General features: G+C 36.9%; 1 long non-coding RNA gene across 1 annotated transcript in view; it reads right to left on the reverse strand.

Annotated features, from left to right (window-relative positions):
* Positions 1 to 22,796, reverse strand: part of LOC311593080 — an 87,623-nt gene that overhangs the window by 50,531 nt on the left and 14,296 nt on the right. The window contains exon 2 of the long non-coding RNA XR_014777589.1: positions 6,247 to 6,341. This is a non-coding gene — a long non-coding RNA (uncharacterized lncRNA). The remainder of the gene's footprint in view (positions 1 to 6,246; positions 6,342 to 22,796) is intronic.

The raw sequence follows: 22,796 nt of genomic DNA on the forward strand, positions 1-22,796 counted from the left end.
AAGAAAGATAAAAAGAAAGGAAATTAAAAAAAAAAAAACTAAAGAGAATTTCAAAGACATACCTGACTCTGGGAACTGGGCTAATGGTTCTAAATACTGCAGGATGCTTCATAAAGGAAATAACTGCACATCCATGAAATGTGAATGATAGCCTCCTAAGTTGCATTCTCATTAATTGTTCAACCCCAAGCAACTGCTTGTCTAATTTCATCTTTTCTGCATCTCTTTACAGCTCCCTGATTATACTAACATAAACAGCCAAATAATTCAATTCAATATAGGTAAATAAATTTAATATCAAGTATTTAGAAAGATATCTGGATAATGAATGAAATGGTCACCCTGATGAATTTGCTCTTGGATTAGCACAGTATCCCTGATGTGCATATGATGGCCTGATTTGAGAATTTCTGGATGACAGAAGGCCTCTATTAATCTTTCCTACAGGAATTTGGGAAGTGGAGTTTAATCATAAGTTCAGTTTCATCACAGTGTTGTATGTTAGGCCTGGGAAACCCATCACCTGTTCTCAAGCTTTCTGAGAAACACACACACACACACACACACACACACACACACACACACACACGTGCATGCACAAAGTATATATATATATTCTGTTCATTTTTATGTAAGAAGTAACTGAACAAATTGAACTTATTTTGCTTGTGAAATTATTTCTAGCTCACATTTATATTACCATTGCAACAACATCCACTTGAAGGGAAGGGATCCATATTGTCTTAGGACCACAAGACAAAATTCTCAGAAAAACATATTTGTTTACCCAGAGGGTCATAGGTCAGTGAATAAGAGACAGAGGCAGGAGATATAGGACTAGGGAAAAGGAGAATGGAACAAGAGGGTGGGAGAAGGGGTATTTGTCCCAGAATGGGACAAAGAACTGCATCTGGATAGAGAGAAGGTAGATGTGACCCATAAGCAAATGGCTATTTTCAAAGGTAAAAGGGGAAACCATGTTTTATGATTAGGTGATTATTTTTTTGTTGTTGCTGTTTTCTTTTCTTTTTTGAGGAAGGGATTCTCTGTGTAGCATTGCTTGTTCTGTACTTATTTTGTAGAACAGGCTGGCCTAATACTCTCAAACACACAATGATCAGCCATTCCCTGCCTCTCTTAGTGATTGGAAAGGAATTTACTTTTAGCTAGGAATGTTAATTAAGTGAGAAAAAGATGACTTTTGATTTCTGACCTTTTTTATACTTTGTAAGTTTTACTTTGTTAGTCACATTAGGAGGAAAATTGACAATCAAGGAAGTGAACCTTGGTGGCCAGTCACAGAAATGTTAGCTAACTGTTTTTTGCGAGCAAGAAGTAGTGGGGCAGAAGGTCAAGTCTTTCCAGAGACATATTTATCATGTTTAGGCTTGCTAGAGTGTCTTCATTCCTGTTGTAGCTTGTTCTCTATTGCTACATTTGGGTAAAAGTATGTAAAATGATCAGTTCATATGTCAGGCAATCTCAGAGAATCTTCTTATGGCAAAACATGGGTATTAAAATATAGAGCCAAAGCTGGTGTTGAGCATGAAACACCGAAAGTATCTAATGTGATGACTTTCACATCCTTCTACTGTTTGGTTTAACTTAAGACATGAGCCATGCAAGGAATCCCGTGCCCTACACTGCCTGGATGTTCAGAAACCAGAGACAGGAAAACCCACAGATCTAAGGTAGAACCAAATGTGACTGGACATAATAAATAAATAAATAAATAAATAAATAAATAAATAAATACCAATGCAATGAGTCCTAAAGATACTCTGCTACAATCATAGCCTAGTGCCTTTTGTAGTCATTACTTTAGGGGATTTTCTTGGTAAAAGATGGAAGTGAATACAAAGACTCACAGAGAGAGTCTAAATAGGTCTCTATTACATACTTCCTCCTGGAGAATGAGGAACAATGCAGAAGAGTAGTAGTAAAGATTGTGGGAGACAGAGGGGATGGAATACACTAGGAGAACATAGCCTTTTGAATAAACCAAGAAGTGCTCACATACACTCGCAGAGACTGAAATAGCAAGAATAGTGCCTGTGACGGTCTACTGTAACATATATAACTCCCATATATGTTATGGCAGCTAACTTGGTGTTTTTGTGGGAGTTCTAACAGTTGGATCAGGTGTTTCTCTAAGTCTTTTTGCCTGCTAGTGAGACTCCTTTTCTCATATTGGGTTACCTTTTCCATCTTAAATACGGGGACTTTGTCTTTTCTTACTGTATCATACTTTGCACTGTTTTGCTGTTGTCTCTTGGAGACCTGCTCCTCTCTAAAAAAGAAACAGATAAGGAGTGTATCTTGAGGATAATGGAGATGGGTGGTATCTGGGAAAAATGCAGAGAAGAGAAAGTATGGTTTGCATGTATTATATGAGAGAAGAACCTAATTTGTGTTTGTGTTTGTGTGTGTGTTATCTTTCTTTCTCTCACACACAAAGATAAATATATATTCTCTCTCTCTGTCTCTCTGTCTCTCTCTCTGTCTCTGTCTCTGTCTCTGTCACTGTCTCTGTCTCTGTCTCTCTCTCTCTCTGTCTCTCTCTGTCTCTCTGTCTCTCTCTGTCTCTCTCTGTCTCTCTCTGTCTCTCTCTGTCTCTCTCTCTCTCTCTCTCTCTCTCTCTCTCTCTCTCTCTCTCTCTCTCTCTCTCTCACACACACACACACACACACACAGAAATACAGAGTCAGGGATCTCTTAACAAAAGGATTCATAAAGATTATCAGTTCCAGAGGCTGTGGTGTGATACAAAAGAGAAACTGACTCCTAAATGCAACAGGACTAATGTACATATGAGCTCAAAAAGACTATATCTGCCTGCAGATGACCTGCATAGGCTCATGCCAGAATAGATACCAGTACTGAAAGTTGGAATTTGTGATTACAGAGAGACCAAAAGGAGCAATATAACTGACTTAACACTTATAAATTAACACACTGAAGTGATTAGTTGAAAAAGGGTGCTTCTGAAGACAGCATAGACAGTACCAGAAGATTCAAAGTAGAAATGACAAATAAATTCCTCATAGATCAAGTTATTTAATTGAGAATGTGGATGGTCTTTTCACATTAACTGATCTCAAGAATTGGAGGGGAACCAAAAACAAGACTAAACAAACTCTCCAGAAACATTTTATAATTGATGCTAGAACACGGTATGAAGGTAGAAACTCTGAGACCATTGACAGTGTCAGAATGGCAGCAAAAGTAAGATACAAGTGTTATCCTTTTTGCTTCAGAAGGCTCTCAACCAAAGAAACTGAGTGTTAGCAACTGTTTTAGTTCTAAACTCAGAAAGTCTCAATGTACAAGCTGACAACTGTCCCTGACACAGCAATTTTCATGTATTTCCCCAAGGAGTATGAAGAGCACCATGTCTCCCGTCTCTTTCAGATACCGAAAGCAGAACTGAATCACCTTTCTACAGCTAAAGCAGCATTCCAACCCTCAATCAGCAATGATTTATTTTTACGCTGAGTCAGTGGCCACAGAGTTAAAGTACAGTTCTTAGCAACAAAAACAGGAACAGAAATACTTAGCTGCAGAGACAAGGAAGAATGGATCACAGCAGCTGCTCTGCCTGTGTTGTATTTTTTCCAAGATATATATTATTTTATTAATTTGTTCTTGTTACATCTCAATGGTTATCCCATCCCTTGTCTCCTCCCATTCTTCCCTCCCTCCCATTTCCCCTTATTCCCCTCCCCTATGACAGTTCCTGAGGGGGATTTCCTCTCCCTGTATATGTTCATAGGGTATCAAGTCTCTTCTTGGTAACCTGCTGTCCTTCCTCTGAGTGCCACCAGGACTCCCCCTCCAGGGAAAATGGTCAAATATGAGGCACCAGAGTACATGAGAAAGTCATATCCAACTCTCCACTCTACTGTTGAGAATGTTCTGACCATTGGCTAGATCTGGGTAGGGGTTTAAAATTTACAGCCTGTATTGTCCTTGGCTGGTGCCTTAGTTTAAGCGGGACCCCTAGGCCCAAATCTGCTATCTCAGAAAAATGGGAATAGCTTCCTCAAGACCCAGCTATTCCACTCCTTGGAATATACCCAGAAGATGCTCCAGCACACAACAAGAAAATTTGCTCAACCATGTTCATAGCGGCCTTATTCATAATAGCCAGAACCTGGAAACAGCCTAAGTGTCCATCAATAGAAGAATGGATAAAGAAATTGTGGTACATATACACTATGGAATACTATTCCGCTATTAAAAATAAGGAATTCCCGAAATTTGTGGATAAATGGATTGAGCTAGAAATGATCATAATGAGTGAGTTAACCCAGAAGCAGAAAGACTCAAACGGTATATACTCACTTATATCTGCACATTAGCCCAAGGGGCATGTCCCATGAAAGCCTTCAAGTACCAGGAAACTGGGACAGTGGGGGGACATCCTATTGGGACTCTAGATGACACAAGCATGGGAGAATGGCAAAGTAGAAGGATCCAGAGGGTCCTAGAAACCTACTGTGTTGTATTTTTATTTCCACTGCCTCATTAGCAGCCTTCTTTCTCTGACTAACAGCCTATAGTCAAACACCTGGCCAGAGCCTAGAACCAGGTGAGAGCTGGTCACCAGCCATGAAAATGATGGGCAAAAAAATACTGTGTGTAGTGACTTTACTCTGTATGCATATTATTTACTGAGTGTGTGTCTGAAAATAAAAAATGGCATAAGCACCAACCAGGATAGAAATCTTAAGCTTAGTAATGGAAAGCAAAAGTCTGCTATTGCTGAGGGATCCTTATCAGTTCTGCTCTTTGATCTAGTATTCCCTCTTTTGTGTATGCTGCAACATGAGTGAGTAAAGTGAAGGGGAAAAGGCAGAAAACATAGAAAACCACCCAATGGTATCAGGAGGCTTAATCCTGTACGTGGGTTTTTTGGGACTCCATCTCATTTATTACAAGAAAGATTATATATCTTTTTGGAGCCTGTTCATGATTGTGGCTTGCCACATGTAAAATGCTACTGAATTGTAACAATTCTTCTGTGTCAGTTTCCTCAGGTGATGTGTTTCATGATGATCTACTACATCAAAGAACACCTTTAATCTCTATTACATATCTGTCTATATGCCTCTGTCTCTCTTTCTCTCAAAGGCATACACAAACACACACACGTGTACACACACTCACATATACACATGATCTGTTTGGATTATTGAAGACCCAGCACTTTCTACCACAGCTCATGATTCCCTCTGAAAAAGTAAGGTGGAGCTTGAAGAAAACAATTCATGTTGACCTCTGGCCACTATAAACCTATGCTCAAATTTGCCACACAATTTTACGAACACAGATATAAATACATTTAAAAAAAAACACAGAGAAATTTAAGTGTTGAAAACCTCCCACCCTAGTCCTACACTGATTATTTTTCTCAGATATGATAATTCCTATACAGATTGTGATCGCAAAGGTTTCTGTGGGGAAAGAGAAGTTCTTATGTATGTGCCTAACTGACATAGGCATGACAAGACCACATTTATAAGTAGCAAAGCCGTCACCAGATGAAATTCAGATAGATTGCAAACACTTTATCTGGTATGAGTGGGAAGGTAGATGGTACATGTGTAGAACATCAGCCATAATCTTTCCACCAAGCATATTTTGAAGGCATCTTCCCTACAGAGATGTTTCTGCCAATATTAAACTTCCCTCATTGTTCAGAAGTATACAATAGCCATTCATTTTTGTTTATCTATACGCAATGATCGCCGTTATTTGTCCTGTTATTTGTCATATCATAAGCATGTGGAACTACTGAGGTGGAGCTACCTCGCCTTATGAGTACACAGACTACCATATTTCAGCTTCTATATCCATGAGTCTTGTTTATTCACTGTCCACTCTTACTTCTCTCTTTCTCAATGTCCTATTTTGGACAATCCCTGGAACACTACAGAGTGCAACACTTATGGAAGGATTTTGAGCAAGAATATATTTGACTATATAAGAATTGTCCCATTTCAACTTTTTCATGCCTATCTTAAAATCTGTACTTACCAATAATACATTATTAGTCAAATAAAATATCTTTCTGATACTTGGAATTTCTCATTTTAAACTATGAGAAATCAGCTATAAACTGGTGTAGTATTATGGTACATCATTTCATAAGATTTCAGTTATCAAAATATACTTACCATATACCTTGCACTTCATCCACTTGGTTATCAGCTTAAGCTTTTTAGAAAAGAATGGTATACATACCTGTGATTATTTTATTCATTTCTATGCCTCCTGAACTTCTGCAAAGTGACCCATCAGGGCACCATGTAGTGGAGCTGCTTCCTAGTAGGAAGGTCCTGGAGGAAATTTGGATACAGTTATAAATATGACTCTGAGCTAAGATGCTTACTACACAGAACATGCAGAAGAGCATAGGAATACTTCCTTAGTTACCATGAGCTCCAAGAATACAGCTTATTTTTTTCAAAAAACATGATGAAAAATTACTTCTTTGTAGTCCAACGAAACATGTTATTCCTCTCTGTCACCCTTCTCTTACCTACTGTTGAACCATTACTAATGGTTGCTAGATGAATGAGTTTCTGTTGTTCATTTACAACAATCAATTAATTCTGCCACCCTATGCAGCATATATTTTTCTGGCTTGGAGATCTATAAGTGAAAAAATGCCTTCATTATTGTCTCTGATTTGTTTCGCTCTTTTTCTTGTGCCTCACTCCATCACCAATTCTGATCCTAAGTTATATACATGTTGGAACAATCAACTAGATGGAAACGTGGTGGAAATAAACTTAAAGTAGTTCATGCTGATGACCAGATTTAACTGCAAAAATTTATTTTAAAAATTAAACTTTTCTTTTCCCTTTACCTCCTTACTCTTTAACTAGCCCTACTGGTTACATGGAGTGTGGTTATAATAGATGTATGAGAAGAGCATATGGTATTGCTCTGTTAAAGGAATATAATTATAAAATGACCCATAATTACATTCTGCCATATGAAAAAAATATATGCCCTGTGCAGCTATCCACTGAAAAGTGGCTTCACTCAGTAGATGAAGATGAAAACAGAGATCCATAACTGGACAGTGTGCAGAGAGGTAGAGATCTTAGAAGATACAGTTTTTAACACAACATATTTAGAAAAATCCATGCCTCTAAGTGTGAAAGAGGAGGCAAAAAAGCAGAAGATCCAGTGGAGATCAGAGATACTAAGGAAACAAGAACTTCTAAACAAAACAGAAATGATGCATATATGAACTCATAGAAACTGTGGCAGCATGCACAAGGCCACCACAAGTCTGAGCTAGATAGTGTCATAGTGATTAAAAGATAAGTGTGTAAAAGTTCCCTGTCATTAACCCAAAAGCTATTTTCAATTGATAAACACTTGCCAAGAAAAAAGTAGTTTTCTCCAACAAAGACTCACTGAGGGTTTAAACCACACGTAAGGACACATTCCTTATCCAGCACTAGATGATCAACGCAAAAAGAACCCAGTGCTATTTTATTAGGATTTGATAAACAACATTCCTTTTTTTTTGTTTGTTTGTTTTTGTTTTTTTTTGGCATAGAACCTCATAACATCTTCATTTTTTATTACGCAAAATGACCTTGGTATAAGCTTAAAATTACCCACTGAACATACACCATAAAAGAAAAAGTCAGATATATTAAGCAGAGGAAGCCCAGAGTGAATTAGTATTGTTGATCTGAGCATGGACATGACAAAGACACCTTATCTCCAGCCCTATGGTGAAAGCTTTTTCCGTCCCTCCCTTGAGTTGCCAGGATAAAGCTCAGAGGAATGGTAAATCTTTTCTCTAGTGTATGAGTTATAAAAAATATATTCAGAAAGGTCCACCATAGGCTGTTGCCCTTTACATGCATGCAGTAAAGACTACACCACTAGAGAGCCTACTCTTACAGAGATTAGCTGAACCTGCCTCCTTGACTGAGCTAAACACACAACTCTTGACATTTCCTTTATGTTTATGTTTATGTTCAACTGTTCAGCTTCTAATACTAATATTTCCCTATTGCAGATCTCAGTGTAAATGAAAAAAGATTTCCAGTGTGCACAAGTATCTGTCTCTTTATCTTCTTTTAATTCCCTTGAAACCTAGTTTGTTTCTTACTAGAGCCATAATGGACTCAAACTGACTTTCCAAGATAAGAGTAAACTCCATGGAGTGAATCAAGGGCAATAGAAAGAAATCTGAGCAGAGCAAGTGGGTACCAGTAACTCTCTCTGTATATGTTGGAACTTCTACTGGGTGGTTATGCAGGTGTCAGGAGAGGCTTTCAAACTCTCAGAGGCCTGTTGTTGTCAAGACATGAGGATAGACTTGAAATAACTGACAGCTGTACTCAATCAAAGAAAGAGACTGACTATCAGAGAGGCTATGTACTTACATTCATGCAAACATCTGTAAACACTAACTTGCTTGACTAAATGCATGCAAAAAGACACTATATTCCAAATTGTTCTTCACATGCCATGTAATATGAAAATCAAGCTTCTTTCAAAATCCTTACCAACATTCAGTCTACTTTTTAATAAGCTGCATCTCTCTTTTAATTGTCAAGGACGAATTCACATTGACATAGAACTATACACCATGGACCCCATTCTCTTCATCTTAGGGATGTTATTGTTTTAGCTGATTGAAATACAGTATCACCTGGTAATTTTTAAAGTTCTTTCAAATTAAAAATCTTGGGTAAAACTATCTTCAAATGAAAGAAAACTACTAGTAATATTATTACTTTTGGATTCTTCCTACGATATATTTACTTTAAAGCTTAAGATCTTGATATAAATGATGACATCTATGCAGTTTTCACATGATATAGACATGAAAAATAAAGTAGTTACTAAGGAGACAAGCTGTTAACTGTGTGTCCTGGTTAATTTTGGTTAACTTGAAGCAAATTTTCCTCAAAAGAGACCATCTCTATGAAGAAAGTTCTCTTATTTAAAATTTTTTTTCTTCTTTCAAATTGACCTTTGGTCTTGTCTTTGCAGTCCATTTGTTAATTTATAAATCATGAGGGAAGGTGATAATCTATATAGGATCTAGGGCATGGATATTATTGACAGCTTCATATCTATTAAATGAATAACTGGTTAGTAAAATGGATCCCCATATATACAGCTATTAAGGTGAGGAAGTTCTATTTCAATCATGATATAATCAATATAGGTATTGTTTTTAGCAAAGGGGTCTCATATCAGCTTATGCAGGGAAAATTGCAATCTTGAGAACTGCCTGGGTTGTTTGAGGATTCTGTTATAGTCCCTTTGTCCAACAACTCAACTAGATGTTCATCATCTTCTTTGAGGTAGGCTGGGTGTTGCCAGGAGTTAACCTGTCTTATTGTCAAAGAATCCTTAAAACATCTTTAAATTCCATATTCTGTGGTACTCTTGAGCTTTTTGAAGACGTTATCTAACAATTTTACCTTATTTGTCTGTAGCATCATAACTATCTCTTACACATAGGATGTATATTCTTGTGAAATAAATAGACTAGTAATTGACGTGAACATTATTTGATCAATTAACAATTACTTGTCTAACTTACTTTATCCTAAACAGCCTGCAATAGCTCTTTCAATTTACTGGAGATAAACCTTGTATTCTATTTGAGTGGTATGGGCACAATAACTCACATTAGATTAGAATATATATAATGTTTGTGAAGAATAATCTTTAATTTGAATTCTACATTAATGTATCAAAATTAAACTTATTTTGTATCAATATACAAATTTTATACCAATGAACTAAAAATAACCTTGTGAGCACAGTTAAGGCCTTAAATTGAGGACTTGACTCAATACAATTGGGATGTAAAGAATTAAAACTTCAGAACAAGCAGATAATTTATATTCCTAATCCCTCTACATGGGAATAGCTCTAAGACTGGCTGAGACATGAATGTCTATGTATAGACAACGTTTCTTATTGGTTACAGAATCCCTGTGATTTGGGATTAGATGCCATTCTTTTTATGGCATGAATGAAGTTTTACATATATCTTTCTTCTGCTCATGCAAAGAGCAGAGGACTAGCCTTAATTGTTATAGGCACCCTGCACACCTCATACACTTATAATTTCATGACTGTGTAATGTGTGTGAGAAATTACATGTTTTCAGAACAAAAGAACCAGATTTTGAAGCTGGTTCGGATTTAACAGAATTCTGGATGCTGGCATTCTACATCATTCATGTTCCAGCCCCAAGTGCTTCAGTTGCTGTCCTCCATCAGAACAGGACAGCTCTCAAGAGCGCTTCAAAGAAATTTTCTGTTCACAGTTGGTCCAGAACTTCAGACTGTCACACAGAGGATGTCTATTAAGACTGGAATTTCTCAACATTTACAAACAGGACCACAAATGCTATTCCTAGCTTGTTTAATTTTATTTGGGCCCCTACAAAGGTATTATTTATCCCAAATCAGCCAGAAGAATTCATAAGAGAATGACTCACCATTTCTGTTAAGGAGCTTGGGTAGGATTTTGGTTGCTTTCTTGGCCTATAGATGCTTATTTTTCATTGGGAATTGGTTGCAAGTTACTAATGGTCTTATCTGGAAAGTGTGGTTGGATTCAGGAATGTCTCTCTTTTCATTTATCTTTCTTTTCTAGGCTTAGAGATATGGGCTATAAAGAAAGAAGGGGGAATATAGAAATATATAAGGATGTTAGGACAAAAAGTAGATTATTGATCAACTCCTAGTTTTTTATTCTTTCTATTCATGTACACTGGAAAATATATCAAATGATTTGACACCATCCAAATAAGTGTGCTTGTTTTGTGGATGATGATGATGGAGTGAACAGTGTAATACCACAGTTTTGAAACCGAATGTATTATTCTGTTGTATATCATCACAAGAATCAATGTATGAGGTAATGAAAACACACACACACACACACACACACACACACACACACACACACACACTAATTTGTGGCACCCATTTAGTGTTTTGTTTCTGTATATGTGATTTTCATTTAAATTCTTTTTGTTTTGTTTGTCATTTTTTATAGAAAATGTCCAACAATGTGCATTTTATTCTATAACATTATACAATTTTTACATAGCATAATAACTCTCAAGAAAATGCCTTTCTTTTACAAGTTATATATACAATGCCGGGATCATTTACCTTGACCTGGAGAAGTGACATGAAGGGGGCAATCAACATTGAATATTCTCCCTACTGAGTTTGAAGGGGCTGCAATTGTGCCAGTTGCAAAGGAATGGGAATCTTGAAAGTCCAGTGTCTTAGTCATTGTGTTTACTGCTGTGATAAAATACCATGACCAAACAGCAATTTGAGAGAAAAGGGTTTATTTGGCTTAGACTTCCACATTGCTGATCATCACAAAAGGAAGTTAGGACAAGGAACACAAGCAGGGGTGGAAACTGGAGGCCAGAGCTGATACAGAGACCATGGAAGGTTGCTGCTTAATGGATTGCTTTCCGTAGCTTGATCAGCATGCCTTCTTATAGAAGCCGAACCTCAAGCCCACATATGACATCACACACAATGAACTGAGGCTCTCCCATTGATCACTTATTATATTAGAAAATATCTTACCTAAAGATCACATGGAAGAATTTTATCAACTGAGGTTTCTTACTTTCTGATGAATAATTGTGTCAGTTTAACACACAAAACCAGCCAATGCAACTGAACGCTGGTGAACTTGACACACAAACACATCACTATTAAGCCACAATCCTTTTTGTCTTATTCATCAACAAGATCCCTTGTTAAAAAGATAAACATTAGATGTCCTTCAGTCTTTACAAGTTAAAACAGTTTAAAATTTCAATCTCTTCAAAATATCTACATACCTGATCTCAAGCTGTACTTTAGAGCAACAGTTACTAAAACAACATGGCACCGGCACAGCAATAGGCTGGTTGATCCATGGAATCTAATCAAAGTCCCAGAAATGAATCCACACACCTATGAGCACTTGATTTTTGACAAAGCAGCCAAATCTACTCAATGGAAAAAGGACAGCATCTTCAACAAATGGTGCTGGTCTAACTGGATGTCTACATGTAGAAAAATACAATTAGATCCCTATTTATCACATGGACAAAACTTAAGTCCAGATGGATTAAAGACCTCTACATAAAACCAGAGACACTAAATCAGTTAGAAGAAAGAGTGCAGAAGAGCCTGGAATATATGACACAAGAGACATCTTCATGAACAGAACACCAACAACCCAGGCCTTAAGGTCAACAATTAACAAATGGGACCTCATGAGGCTGAGAAGCTTCTGTTAGGCAGAAGACACTGTCAACAGAACAAAGCAACAGCCCACAGACTGGGAAAAGATCTTCACCAACCCTACATCTGACAAAGGTGTAATATCCAAAATATAAAAGGACTTAGGAATTTAAACACCACCAAACCCAATAACCCAATTAAGAAATGGAGCTCAGAACTAAACAGAGAATTATTAACAGGAATATAGAATGGCTGTGAAACACTTAAAAAATACTCAATGTCTTTAGTCATCAGAGAGATGCAAATCAAAATGACTCTGAGATTCAATCTTACTCCCATCAGAATGTCTAAGATAAAAAGCTCAAGTGATAGCACATGCTAGTGAGGATATGGAGAAAGGGGAACAGTCCTTCATTGCTTGTGTGAGTGCAAACTTGTACAAGCACTTTGGAAATCTATCTGGCACTATCTCAGAAAACTGGTAACAGGGCTTCCACAAGGCCCAGTTATTCCACTCCTGGGAATATATCCAGAACATGCTCCACCACACAAAAGGAAGATACGCTCAACCATGCTCATAGCAGCCTTATTCATAAGTGCCAGAACCTGGAAACAGCCTAAATGTCCCCCAGTTGAAGAATGGATAAAGAAACTGTGGTACATTTACACCATGGAATACTACTCAACTATAAAAAACAAGGAAATTCCAGAATTTGTGGGAAAATGGATGGAACTAGAAATGATCATACTGAGTGAGTTAATCCAGAAGCAGAGACTCACATGGTATATACTCACTTATAACTGGACACTAGTGCAAGAGGCATGTCACATGATAGTCTTCACTTATCAGGAGATTGGAATAGATGTGAGGACATCCTATTTGGACTCTAAGTGAGAGAAGTATGGTAGAATAGGGAAACAGAAGGATACAGAGGGTCCTAGAAACCTACAAGAAGAACATGATGATGGGTAGATCTGGGCCCAGGGGTTCTGTTCAAACTACTGCACCAACCAAGGACAATAAGGACAATACTTGCACTAAACATCAAACTCCCTTTCAGATCTAGCCAATAGACAAGAAATTCTCCACAGCTGAGCGGAGAGTGGGGACTGACTTGGACGTGAATCTGGTGCCCCATATTTGACCCCTTCCCCACGATGGGGAGGCTGGGTGCCACTCAGAGAAAGAATAGGCAGGCTACCAAGATAAGACTTGATAGCCTATGACCATATAGTGGGGGAGGAGGTCCCCCTCCATCACGTACATAGGGCAGGGGAGTAGAGTGAAAGCAGGAGGGAAGGATGGAGGAATGGGAGGATATAAGGGTTGGGATAACAATTGAGATGTAATCTGAATAAATTAATTAAAAATAAAGCTTATTCTGAAGACAGAAAAAGAAAATCCAGTCTCTCTAAAAATCTAAAATCTCATTTTAAAGTTTAATTTCTTCTAGCCATGTGCTCCTGTTTTTTTTTTTTAAATCAAACTCACATTAAATTTCATCTTCGAGAGGGAAGAATCAGAGCACAGTTATAAACTGAACCTATCAAAGCTTAACTTCAACAGTACAACAAGTAATGTCCAATGTTTGGGATCAACACATGATATTCTGAGCTGCTCCAAAGAGATTGGGTCACTCCATCAACGCTGACCTCTGCTGTACTTGGTGGTCATCCCATCGTACTGGCATCTCCAAAATTGCAGGGTCCCTTACTGTAACTGTGCTGTGCTTTCACCAATAGCGTGTCATAGGCTCTCTTCCTGGTGCCAGGCCTCCACTCATTTGCATGATCCCTTTCATTGTAGGCCTACAATTGCCACTAAGGCTGCATCTTCACAAATTCTGGCCTCTACCAGTGTCAAATGTCACATGTTCTTCATGTCTCCTTCATGCTTCTAAAACCAGTACCACCTGTGAGCCTCTTACATATTACTATGTCTGGCAACATATATGAAGTACACTTGTGGTTGCCTCTGGAATGCAGTTTCTCTGTGCTCTCAGGAAGCACTTCCCAGAAGATCTCACCTCAGTGATGTTGCCCTCTTCTTAATCACCACTAATTTCTCTAGCTCCAGCTAATCAACATTAATTGTCCAAGTAACATAAAAGTTTTCATCGTAATAGTTCAGGTATCCTGTTAGTCACAGCTTAACAGGATGACAGACTCTTAAATAAAAATAGAAAACAGCCCTGGTGTGATCCTTAAACTTCCCACTGAAGTTTTACAAACCATGCCTCCATCCTCTGCACTGCTCTCAATATTGTTATCTTCTCAGCTCCATTCCATAGAGCTTGTAATACTCAATAGCCTTCCTAATACAAATATCTAAAATCATTCCACAATCTTACCCCAAACTCATAGTCATGTCTGTCTCAGAAATTCTCCACTCCTGGCACCAAATTCTGTCTTAGTTTGGAATTAATTTCTGTGAAGAGACACTATAATCAAAGCAACTCTTATAAAGAAAAATGCTTAATTGATGCTGTCGTACAGTCTCGGAGATTTATTCCATTGTCTTCATTGTTTTAAGTATGACATCACTCAGGAAGACTTGGTGCTGTAGAGGCCAAGAGCTCCAAAGGCAGCAGCAGGAAACTATGTTCTGAAAGTAACATGAGGAAACTTTTTTATACTGTGTGGATCCTGAGCACAGGATACTTCAAAGTCTGCCCTATACAGTGATACATTTCCACTAACAAGGCCAAAATTGTCCAATAAGGTCATAACTCCTACTAGAGGCATTCTACATGACTAAACATTTAGAAACTTGAATCTGTGGTGCCAAACCTATTCAAACCACCAAATTCCACTCACTGGCCCCCATAAACTTGTAGGTATAGAATAATACAAAGTACATTAAGTCTAACTCAAAAATCCCCATAGTCTATCAGAGTCTCAACAATGTTTAAAGCTCCAAAGTTCAAACTCTCTTCCGGGATTCATGCAATCTTTCACCTGTAATTGCCAATAAAGTAAAAAACAAAATGCATACTTCAAACATCACATGATATACATGTCCAGCCCAAAATGTCATTGTGAGGAAGTTTTCAACCAAAACAAGACCAAAAACCAGCTGGGCAAACTCCAAACTGCATCTCAATGTCTGATATCAAACTCATCATTGGATCTCCAATCACAATTTCTTTCTGCTTTGTTAACAACAATACACTTCTCTCTCTTGGACTGGTTCTATTTTCACAATGCTTGCATTTTTAATATCTTGTGGTCTCCAAGACAACTTTAACTTCATGGCTTCATTCAATGGACTCTCTTGGACTCCATACAGGGATGCTCCTGCCACACACCTGGCCTCAGCAGATTTTTGTAGAAATGGAGGGAAATTCCATACCTCCTTCCATTCTTTATTCTAAAGTCAGAGTTATATATCCAAAACTGCCAAGTTCTTCTGCTTTCCAGGCCTGGAACATGACCCCCCCTTCTATTACTTCTTCAGCAGCTTTCTGTTTTTGATGATTTCCTTTAATGCCTAAGCTTGGTTTTCCTGAAAATTGCTATGTAGACTAACATTGCACTCCAAGATCTACATGCCCCTGTCTTCTGTGGAATGGACTTAAAGGCATGTACCATCAGGCCTATATTTGTTTTTTTTTTAGTTCATGTTTGTTATAAGAATGGCCACTATGTCTCAAGATCTGGATTCAAGGTATGTGTTGAACTTGATCAAAGTATGTGTCTTCTACCCTCAAGATCCAGATGAAAGGCTTCCCATCTTCCTGACTCATGATCTGGATCAGAGGTGTGTCCTCTATTTATGGATTGTAATTTCCTCTAGCTATAGTCAAGTTGACAACAGAGAAGAGTCATTATAATCTATACCTTGTCAACTTGATGGAAAATCTTACACCCTTATGTCAAAAATGTCAAAATAAAAAAAATAAGGAGGTCATAATAATGCCTAGTATGGTATGGCTATCCCTCATACAAACACAAATACATAAACAATTACTGGATCATGATAACACATAAAATAATAACTGTCTCCCATACAATTGTAAAAGCATAGTGGATTTAGAAGAGGTGCCAATGTTCCTTTTTCAAAATCCTTTTCACAAGTTGGAAGCTTAGCTGGGAGGGATCTTGCGCCAAGGTCACAACTTCATTAATTTCATTTAATATCTTTAATCTGGTTGTCTTCTTGAACACAGGCTTTACCTCCAGCCCACTTCCTAGTGTTCCTTTAATAATTGAATTATGATTTTTCTTGTGCAGATTTCTTTTCCACACACTCTACATAAAAGGGAGCCACAGAACATAGTTTATTCTACTCTGTTTTGAGATTTATTGTCAAAGAAATTAATCTAAATCTCTTCACTTTAGCCTCAGCTAGACTTTATGGACAGGGGCTGAAACAGCCTCATTCTTCACTAAAATATCACAATAAACATCTCTAGGCAACATATTAAAGTTATTTTATTTTGAGAACACTTGAGCCAAGCTCCCTGAGTGCAAATCACCTTCACCAACAATGTCTTCCATATTTATTAGAATGGCCTGTTAGTTCCCACTTAAAGCATACAAATGCTTTCCTAATGTAAAGTCACAAAATTTACGTTTCTCCAAAGAAAAGCAAGCCTATCACAGCAGTACCTCACAGTCCCCTAACAATATTCCTCTAAAGAAAAATATGGCCAGGCCTAGCACACCAATACGTGACCCATGGTACCAAGTTCTGTCTTTGTTTGAGTTTCTTTACTGTGTGAAGAGACACAATAATCAGGGCAACTCTCCACCTGGTTCTACCATCCCTCCATCATTTAATTAGTGTAGTTTAAAGTTTCAGAGGTTTAGCCAATTATCATCATGGTGGGAAGCACGGCATTGTGTAGGCAGGTTTGACACTGGAGGAGTTGAGATTTCTATATTTTCATGCAAAGACAGCAGATGAAAAATATATTCCACCTGCAGTCAGGAGGAGACTAGATTATACATGATAGAGGTCTTTGCATTCGTCAATGGAAAGACCCACAACCAGAATCCTATAATTAGAGTCTACCAAGCATTAATTAAAATGTTTTAATTCATGTACTTTGTCTTTTTTATTTTTAATCTATATTCTAAAGAGTTCAAGTAAATGACTATTTACAAAGTTGGTCCACACTTATCTGAGGAAAGTGCTATACATGCTCTATTAGGCTAACAACTGATATACAAGAAACAAATGAGGGTTACTCATCCATAAAATACAGGAGAACAGAGCAGGCTGTCTCCAAAGAGAGATGTTAAGAACTAAGAAGACAAAAGCTAACTTATTTTAAAGTCCTAATTATGATATAAGAATTTCTAAATTGTAGTTTATGATAGGAATCAGCATTGTTTATAGGGCATGTGTTAGTGCAATGGTTCCTAAGTGATAAGGAGAAAACTCATCTTTATAAGCACCCCTTCTACGGAATATGTGATGCATTTAAGAACACTGGTATGAACCTTGATTCGAGCATAGTAATATTTGAAACTATATGATGTCATTTTTGTGACCAAAATCAAGGCATCTGTTTAATGAATATACTTAAATAAAAAAGCTTCCACTCATCTCTGTGCTATAAAAGGACAATAAATAAGAACAAGGACTTATAATGGTAGAATCCAAGATCATCACTACATGCAAAATACCTAGCAACATGGAGTATAGGATGGATACACCGAAAACCATACTTAGCCTGGGAGAACCATCTCCATATCAACACAGAGATGGTCTGCTCCTCAAAATAATCTCTTGGCAAAGAATAATGTTCAAGCCAGAACTTAGACATCAGTATCTATTGTGTGGATGTTTTGAACTAAACTTGTATGTCAGAACAATCATAATTTCAAATGGAGGTATCTAGGCCTCACTCTAATACCTGGAAACAACAACAAAAAGGAACACAGGCATGGGCAGTTTTAAAAGTTTCACAAAGAACTAGTACTTTAAAATCTACTTATGTTGTATATAATGTGAATAAACAATGCACCCTGAGGTGCATACCACAGAACTGTAGTTTTATTCAGTGTTGAGGTGAAAAACATCATTAAGCAAGGAGTAAAAGTATAGCAAACAGGAATAGCTCACAGTACTTATTCTATACTGTAATTAATTGCATTTTTACAATAGAATGTATAGTGTATTGAGTAAATGTCCTTGTTGTGTGGTGGAGCATCTTTTGTGTATATGTTCAGGAGTAGTATAGCTGGGTCTTGAGGTAGAGCTATAACCTCGGCTAAGCCATGATTTAAAAAAAAAATCATAAGATCCTGTCCTATATCCCATGGACCAAGGATTAAAGAGATAAAAATGTATAAGTCGACAGTCTGGGAAAGTGTGTGCTGATCACTACTTATCTGTAAGTACAAATGCAAACAACTGTAAGAAAGATCGCCAAAATTTAAAAGGCACGCATTTAAGTGGACATGCCATTGAACTTAGTATGCCACTTGGTCTCTGTTACGTTTCATTTTTGTTTGGTGTAAAAATTGTCACAGTATTTGAAAATTTGGGGATAAAAAATGGAGAACAAACTGTCAGTTGTAGTTGTCATTAGCTTTCTGGAAACTAACTAGGGTTATTTCTCCATGACTCAGCATTTGAGATTATGACTTTGACTTTGGCTGTGAACTCTGGGATACAAGATGCATGGAGAATTCCTCCTTGAACCCATGGAACATAAGGATCTTCTTATCGTAATAATTTCCATAAAGACTGAAAGTGAGAGTGACCCTCAGATCATTTAAAGAATCTACTTCATAAAGCCATATATTTCTATGTATCTGTTGTGGAATATGGATATTAGACTCTAGTAGTCTTCTCTACTATAAATAGCCCCCAAATAATCAAGACAGAGACATCTTGGATTATAAAAGCTTTACATTACAATAACTTGGAAGATATCAGCACTCTAAGCTATTTTGCTATTTCCCATCTAAACACCTTAAGTTACTTGCCATAGTTGTTCTTGCCAGGAATGCTTCTGTTCCCTCAAGCCAGCCCTCATGGCCATGTGCTCATGGTGAAAACTGCCCTAAGGTCATTTCCTTGTCTCTGTCTTCTTCTCTTCCTCCTGCTATATATTTTCTTTCTTCCTCTCCTCCAGGAGTTGTGGTACCTCCTTGATATCAAGCCCAGAAACCTAAACTCTACCTACTTCTCTTCTTCCCAGATATAGTCTCTTAGCAAATTTTATTATCCAAGAAATGTAAATTGTGGAGAAAGTTTTACACAATATCACTTGGTGTATATGAGAAGGCACTCATCTGGATAGCAAAGAGATCTTGTGGGTCAGTACATATCATTAGAATATATAGCATCAGGCCAACCCCCAACAATACTCCCTTTGTGTACATGAAAAGAGTCTTTCTCTTACAATGGCAATCTACATACAGTATGAACAAACATGAAAAAATTAGGAAAACATCATATGAGAGTTACATTTACAGTACATATGCTTCTGGAAGCTTAGAAGAAAGCATACTATATCTACCCTATCTTGGTGAGTTCAGTTTTCTGTACCCAAATTATTTCTATCATAGCTTGTGTTTAACAAGTTAAAATTTTTATGAAGACATAAAATATGTTTTAAAACATTTTCTAAATCTTAAACAACATTAGCTTAATTGTGAGACCAAACTATTTAGTCTTCAACCCAATCAGAGACTGATCTAGAAATACTAAAACCTTAGTTTGTAGGAAATGCAGGCAAGCAGTTTCCAAAACAGAAATGACAGACAGTTATTTGTCTTGTTATATTTTAAACATTTTTATACAATTTACTTTGGTCATATTCTTTGCCTTCCTCCAACTCTTTCCAGTTCCTTTTATTTTTCCTATTCATCTTGTCACATTCTCTCTTAAAACTCAATGCCCAAAATAATACAAAGCATAAAAAAATCACAAAAATATGCAAACCACTTTGTATTGGTAAGCTACTCCTGAGGATGAGGTTTACCCTGGAATTTTGTTGCTATAACTCATGTTACTACAATGAAGAAAAGTGACTTATCCCTTTTTCAACTTTAGTTCATCTCTTGTTTAGAGATAAGACTTTATAACCATTTCTTTTGTTTTTGCTGATATTTTGTCCAATCTGGACTTTTGAAGGTCTTCTGTATGCTTTCACAGTCTCTGAGAGTTCATATGTATATCAGGCCTGCTCTATCTGGAAAATGTTCTTTCCTTGTAGTTGTTCGCAAGTTCAGTCTTTTAAAACCATTCCACCTCCACTTCACATAGACACTTGAGCCTTGAGGGAGGAGAGTAAGCAAAACCATCCCATATAAAACTGAGCACTTGAAAGCACTCTCTGCACACTGGGATTTCATGTTAATTACCAGGTACACAAAGATGCCTTAAAGAAGTTTCAGCTATATAGTGATTTGTGGTTTCTTTCTTTTTTCTTTTTCTTTTTTTTTAGTGGCACATTTTATTAGTTCACTGTGATTTTATACAATGTGTTTTGAGATGCGATTTGGGTAAAAGGTGTATTTTATTTATTATTAAAAATATTACAAATATATGTAATATATTTTGAGGTCCTCCAATAGATCTCTCTAGATTTTTCAATCCCATCTTTATTTATTTTTGGGCTATAGTTACAGTCATGCAATGAAATAGGATCACATACAAACTCCATTTCTACATCTGACTCACCCAATAGACTGACCAACATGCTTTCTCCCAAATATTTTAGATTCTTTTATTAGAGGTTAATATTAGAAAGTAATTGCTGCATGCTATTAAAATCAATTATAGCTGCCTGCAATCCCTGCACTTGAGAAGTTTAGCCAGGAAAGTTCCTGTGAATTAGAAGGCTTCCTGATCTAGTGTGGAGTTCTTATTGGCCTAGGTTATAAAATGAGGTATTATCTTAAAATGCACAAAAGGAAAAAAATACACATGAAAGAAAAAACATAAGACGGTCTCAAAAAAAAAAAAAACCAAACAAACAAAATAAAAAACTTGTAGAAGAATACTGGACACTCATATTAATATGAGGTTTGTCGTGATATAAAATCCATCAGCTATGGAGGAATGTATTATGTAGATATATCAATTGTCAATAAAGAGTTGGTTTGTCAATAAAGAGTTGGTTTGTCAATCAGCTGAGCAGAAAAACAAATGTGGAAAGTGGGACTTCCTAGTACGGAGAAAGGAACTCTGGGAAGAGAAGAGAGAAAGGTCTTTTGGCCTGGAGACATGGAGGAAAACAGGTGGGTTTGTAAATAATGGGAAGATAGCTGAGCACATGGCTCTAGGAATAGACCGATGGAGTAGAAACCATCTCTGAGTCACCAGATGGGCAAGTGGTTGATTTTTATGTGGATTTTAAAGGTACTAAGACTAGAGTAGCTCAGATTCTTTCCAGCATAGTACTTACAGATTAAAAATAAATCAGGCTTTCTGTGTCAGTCATTGTGGAACTAGATGGTTACATAAACCTACTGCCTTAATAACTCACTCTTTTAATTAAGATAGAAAGGATAAATAATTCCGCTTTTTACAATAGTCAGATGTCAGGAAAAGTAGGTATGTGGTTGTGCATACACACACACACACACACACACACACACACACACACACACACACACATATATATATCTGAGTTTGTGTATATGTGTCTACAACTATATCTAGATTGAATAAAACACAAGTGCTGACCAATTCATCCTATGAACAAATCCATCAACACGTGAAAATTATTACTATTTAGTTTTCCATAATCTTTCACACTATATTTAATAAATTTGACTTTATTAGACAATCATATCATGTGTTACAAAAATCATGAATACTAGTACTATACCTGTTTCTGTATTGGCTTATGAAAAAATATAACTCACATGGAGTGTTAAAATGTATCCCATTCAGCTTCTTGCTTTAGTCTTAATTTTTGCTTACTTCATGAATACTCTATTTCAGCTGCCTATTTCCACCAATTTTCTCAGCATTGTTTTTTGTTTGGCTAAAATTTATATGTGCATGCACATGTGCGCACGTGTACACACACACAAACACATACTTTCAGGAAACCTACTTCTATTTGATAATTTGTTCTCAATTTTATCACTTGCTACATAATATTCTGTGTGATTATTTTTTTAAAAAATAAACTTTTATCGTCTCTTTAATTGAAGGAGAGTTAGAGCATATGAAAAGTGGATTCATGTAGGTGAGAACATTGAAAGAAGCTTAGCTCATGCTTGACATGAAATTTACTTGAGAGTACTTTGTTCTCCTACATATGTGGGGCTCACAGGGAAAAAGTACCAACATTATCCTTTTGTAAGAACTCAGTTCAGTATTCAGAAAACTAAAATTGAAACTTAATGAGGAACTTATTTATTTACTTATTTATTTTTATGTAATTAATTTGTTCAGATTACATCTCAATTGTTATCCCATCCCTTGTATTCACATGTTCCTCCCTCCCTCCCGCTTTCACCCTATTCCCCTTCCCTATGTCTGTGACCTAGGTGGACCTCCTCCCTCACTGTATAATCATAGGCTTAATGAGGAACTTATATGGCAGCATCAGA

Source organism: Acomys minous (assembly GCF_964271855.1).
Source record: "Acomys minous genome assembly, chromosome: 2".
NCBI classification, from domain to species: Eukaryota; Metazoa; Chordata; class Mammalia; order Rodentia; family Muridae; genus Acomys; species Acomys minous.